Raw genomic sequence first — 6,000 nt, 5'->3', positions numbered from 1 at the left:
GTCACTGTGTTTAGACGGTCTGAGATCATCAACAGGGTCATTTTCGAGAGGACGTTTGCTCTATTTAGTGGGGGTGTCGTAAGCCATGGTGAGTTATTTAGGTTTCATCATCCGAGCTCCCCACCCACCACGGAGTATCACAGGGACAATGCTAAAGCAAGCGGGCGTCCAGCCTGCAGCACCATGGATACCCGGAGGATATACTCCAGAAAAAGAATTATGAATAATTGATCCACCAGACTGGCCCATGAGCCATCGCCTTCTAAACGTTATAATTCAAATCAAACATGTTTATAAAAATGAAACCAAGACCAAAATTACATCAATTTCAAATTATACTTGTGCAATGGTAAATATATAGATTCCATGCACAGGGCTTGGCATGACCAGCCGATTGCTTGAACCGGGCCCATTCAACCACCCGTCTAGGTGAAGTAAGGGTCGAAGGGGTGTGTTGAGCAAAGGGAACGCGTTCACAGGCCCCCAGTGCCCTCAACCCCCAGACTCCCGTCCTGCACCGACACAGGGCCGCAACCCACGGCAAACGGGTTGGTGGACCAAATATTCCCCCGGGTCCACAACGGGGGCGTCGGCGAGCTCTTGGCGTTACCTAGCACCCACCACGAGGAGGTGGCTCGCCACGGGTGCCACATCATTTTGAAGATAATGGGCGGTAATTTGAGTCATCTGTCACTTCCAGTTCAGGATGATCTGCCGATTATCATGGAGTGGGATTTCCTATTCTTAGGTCGCCTCCTTCATTGTAACGGTTCAGGAACAGGACAGTGACAGTGCCTTCGACAATGCTTTCTACAGACAACAATGCCAGCTTTCCAGGTGTTCGTTTGTTTGTTGATGGTTTCAATGTGTGCAAAATGCGCACATACTCTTAAGGATGTGTTTTGAAGAGAGTTTTGAACGTCAGCAAGATTTTACTGCATTGCGTGTGTTCACTTAGAATTAATGAGCTACTCCCTTATGTTTTAAACTTAGTGTTTTACTGTTAACCTCCGGTGGAATGAATGCTCCCTGTCACATGGCGATGGATGCGAGCGCAATTTTGAGAGTGCTAATATTGAGCTGATTGTCATAAATATTGTCAAACCGTCAGGTATCTTATTTTTGTACATCTTTCTGATCACTAATTCAACCTGTATGAGGGCCAGTGATGTCTGAATTATGTAGGAATTGGTTTGTAAGGCTTCTTTGAAAGTTATGGACGAGTCCAAATAACGGCATCCAAAGTATGATAATTTAATTATATTTTGCGGCATTTTATTGTCTTTATTGATATGTATGAGAGTTCTTCAGATTATTTTCATTGTATTCATTAGTTGTTGTGGTTAACACTCATAAACTATACAAAAATTTATACTGAGACCGGAAAACTCCTGTCCCCCCTCATAGTGGATTCGCCTTCCAGGAATTTGGTAGTGACAGGTTGTGATCAGCGGTATTTGTTTACATTTTTGTTAAATGGAATCTCTTGCCATTTGCGAGGGAATTTACGTTCAGTAATGTCAGCGAAACACCATCACCTGTGTACAATTAATAGGGATGTTCTTTTCTTTATTTTCAGAATGTTAAGGATGTATTGTCTCAACTGTATTTTGACGCAATACATTATATTAGAAGAGGTCTGCGACTTGAGATGTTCTATCTACACCAGGATGTAGGGTGAACTTTTAACTTGGTTAAGATGAATTTATATAAGCATGAACAAACTTTTTAAAGACAGACATCTTATGAATGATATCACTGAGAATTATAAAACTGAGTACAGAGCTAAACCTCATGCACAACGCAAGCAGAATCCAAGCAGCGTACAGTTCTGATCCAGTGATTAATAGCGTCTTTGGAAGTCTCGCTTGAGTTGAAGTGATTTGCCAGTGGTGAACTTAAGGCTATCAGATCAGTCAGGGAGTCAGCCTGAAGACTGTCTACTATAAACATCTAATGAATTATTTTGTTTCCATGTCAGTTCCTTGTATCAGAACAGGGAAGTTCTATTCAAGAACATCACCTATAAGTGCTTGGTGTGAAATATACATAACTATCTCCTATCCGTTACGACGAATGTGTTCCTCACGTTGGCCTCAAACAATGGAAAATGATACCAACTTTTATGGAAAAGTTGCGACATGGGACTAGGTGTTTCGCTCTGTTTAGAATCCAGGCAGTCACAGATGGTAATACTCTACACCAATATTTCAAATCTGGTCATAAGGTTCAAGTTTTTGTGGACAGTGAAAACATTTTTGGTCTGGAACTTTGATCGGTTGAGGCCGCGGGTATACAGGTCAGAAACTATGTAGAACGTTTCACTATTCAACGAAAAAGCAACAATGATTTACCGTAAATATCAATGGCCAATCAGTACAAAAAAAATGTCAGTACAACGTTGGTTCTATTCAGTGTATGTACATTCATTTTGTTTTGTAAGAGTGAGTGAGTGAGTGAGTGAATACCCCTGTGGGAAATCGAACCCAGGTCTTTGGTGTGACGTGCCAATGCTTTAAAACCAAATCACTCCACGGCACCTAATATTTTTCGAATTCATGTTAAAATATTTGTGGCGTTGAAGATGTATCCAAATTTCGCAGACAGCTTTCGGTGACAATAATTTGCTGGATTCTGACATTTGTTTTTGGGTTGTTATTTTCTCTTTTCGAAATTCCCCCATCTGGTAATATTTGTTCAATATTTAACGCCCTTTTTCAAAAACATGATGATATATTATGATCGTAAGGTGATATATCTGCTCTTGAAAAAATGTGAGTGAGTTTAGTTTTACTCCACACTCAACAGTATTCCAGCTATATGGCGGCGGTCTGTAAATAATCGAGTCTGGACCAGACAATCCAGTGATCACCAACATGAGCGTCGATCTGCGCAAGTCAGCGAGTCTGACCACCCGATCCCGTTAGTCGCCTCTTATGACAAGCATAGACGACTTCTTATGGCAAGCATGGGTTGCTGAAGACCTATTCTATCCCGCATCTTCACGGGTCTACTCCCTGTTTAACCTGGTAAGACTATCATACATATCTGAAACAAATATATCAACAATAATCTCTGGAGGGTGGGAGAAGTCATACTAATTACTAGACAACACCTTTTACTCCTGTTGAGAGATCCTTCAAGAAGTCGGCCTAGGACTATATGGTATTATGTTATTGTCAGATTGTGAAGTCAGTCACTTCGTGAAATGACTCAACATTTCAGCTACCTCGGCTGGCAAACTTTATGGAATGACAACTTGTCATGCCGCGAGTTACTTCCCTTATCTTAAAGATTTTACGTGTGCAGTGTGCTGTTTGTTACGTGGTTCGGGAAAGCATGGACACGTCTACCTGAGGTCAAAGTGACCCGCACCGGACACATATGCGCCAGGCAATGGTTGACAAGAGCGTGTCATGTGATGTCACAGTTGACACTAGTGACCTGGACAAACCCATCTCGCTGGCAGCTGTTACACGTGCGAAACGAGGAAAGGCATTTGGCCCGGACTCTGCTGGACCAGCTGAGTGCCTGAAGAACCAGTCGTGTATTGACATTGTTTACAGACTGTTTTCATGGTGTTATGATAACAGTACTTGTCCAGATGTTTGTCGTTCAACCATTATTAACCCAATACCTAAACCTGATAGTGATCCTTGGGACCCTTTAGGTTATAAAGATATATCGCTCATTTCTATGCCATGCAAACTTTACTGTGATAGTTTAAACGCTCTTTTAAGTACATGGTTGGAGTATAATGTTTTAGCAGACGAACAAAAGTGTTTTCGATTTAAACGTCGTGCCACACAACATATCTTTAGTCTACACTCTATGATTAGTAACAGAAAGTCAACACGCCAGTTTCTACTTTTGTTTGCGAAACGTTTTTGATTTAGTAAACTGTGATTTTCTGTGGCATAAGCTGAGACAATTTGGGAATCAGAGTAGATTTCTCGCCGCTGTTCAAGCAATGTATGATAATACTTGGTCTTGTGTCAACAACTTTCTTACAAACCCATTTCCAGTTACTTCTGGTGTCCGCCAGGGCTGCGTAATTTCACCCACGCTGTTTTCACTGTATATTAATGACTTGGTGGATGACATTAACAGTTTGTCATGTGGTATTAAGGTTGATGACCTTATGCTCAGTGTGTTACTGTACGCAGATGACATAGCTCTCCTTACACCCGACAAACTTTGTTTACAGCGACTTCTACATTGTGTGTCTGACTCTGGATAGAGGTTGTCTGTAAGCATAAGTAAAACAAAAGCTATCCATTTTCGTCCTGTGACAATGTCTCAGTGTACGTTTACCATCGGGGATAGTGTCACAGAATATAGCCATGAATAAAAATAGTTGGGCCTTTGGTTCCATGCATACATCGACTGGAACTTTACAGCTAAAAGACTTGCTAAGTCTGCTAGCTGTGCCTTGGGCGTTATCATTTGTAAATTTAAATCCGTTGGTGGGATGGCCTATGTGATGTTTTTATAACATTTTTATATGTTCGATAATTTAGTCCAACCTATTGTATCATATGGTTCAACCATGTGGGGCACCCAGCAATTTAGCTGTAAAAATGCCGTTAGAAACCGTGCTTGAAGGTTCTTTTCAGGGGTTACAAGTAAGACTCCAAATGTTGCAGTCAGGAGTGAAATGGGCTGGTGTTCTGCCTTAACCAAACATAAGATTGAAATTGTGAGATTTTGGCATAAGTTGCATTCCAACTGTCACAGTATAATACCCAATGCCATTAACAGATGGTCTACTAAATTCAGAAAATCATGATATAATAGTGTACTGTCCTTACTTAGTTCTTTACAGCTTCCAACCAAGGATATAAACAACATGTCTCAGTCAGACCTGAACTCTGCGCAGGAATGACTCTTAACGTTAGATTATAGGGAATGGCTCTCATAGCTGTAGAATGACCGGGTACAATTAATGGTAGCAAATTACGCACGTTCCGCCTACTTAAGCAACATCTTTTTACAGAGACTTGCGTCAGCTCATTTTTAAACAGATCACAACGTATACGTAGTATATTTGCAAAATTTCGTTGTGGTACAGGTCGAACTAGGCAGGTGCAAACGACCTAAGACTCCGTTGGAAATGTAGTGACTGTAACATCAATGAAGTCGAGGACGACGTTTATTTCTTGGTTCCCTGTAGTTTTTATTCAGATATCAGATATGATTTATGAAATGCTGTCTCAGCAGTATACCCGGCCTTTACCCAGTATACCCCTGTTGACCAAGTCACTCTCATTATGCAAGATAGCCAGTTTATTAAACAAACAACCGCTTTACTCCTACACATGTTTAGGCGTCGTCAACTCACGGGTTAACCCACGAGTTAAACCACCTCTTCACAATTTTCCTTCACCTTTCACCCTCTTAACGTATGGAATCAACTTAGCAATCATATTTAACCATACTTCGCTAATGCTACACTGTTAGAACAACTATAGTTGTTGGTCATTTGTTTTCATATTTTAACTCTTGCTTTTAAATGGATGCTTTTTACGATGTACAACTTGTGACACTTTAATAAACAATCTAAATCTTCTTCTTCATAAATAAAATAAAATCACATAAAATACACAGTGTATACACAGAGATTAGAATCCATGTGAATGAGATGGTAGTCATAGGTATATTTGATACGCTAGTACTCTTGATGCCTACCTTCGTCTGTCTTTTAATCCCTGGTTTGTACATAGCCCTGTTGTGTTCTGTATTACTTTATTCTTGTTTGACAACTGCATAAAAAACTATACCGAAACGTTGCAAAAGAGCTACCATCCATAGGCTACTATACTTTTATTCTTATTCATCAAATTCTATAATTCCAGTTGAATATACTAGTACTATCATCAGATCAACAGGAACATTCTACTTTTCACCCAGGAATGTCCCGTTCAGTATTGATCTTCAGCAGCCCATATTTGTCATAGGATTCGAGTAACGGACCCGCCAACTTGATTGGGATAATGTCAT

The sequence above is a fragment of the Haliotis asinina genome, chromosome 13 (assembly GCF_037392515.1).
Source record: "Haliotis asinina isolate JCU_RB_2024 chromosome 13, JCU_Hal_asi_v2, whole genome shotgun sequence".
Taxonomy (NCBI): domain Eukaryota; kingdom Metazoa; phylum Mollusca; class Gastropoda; order Lepetellida; family Haliotidae; genus Haliotis; species Haliotis asinina.
Note: the sequence above shows the minus strand (reverse complement) of the source record.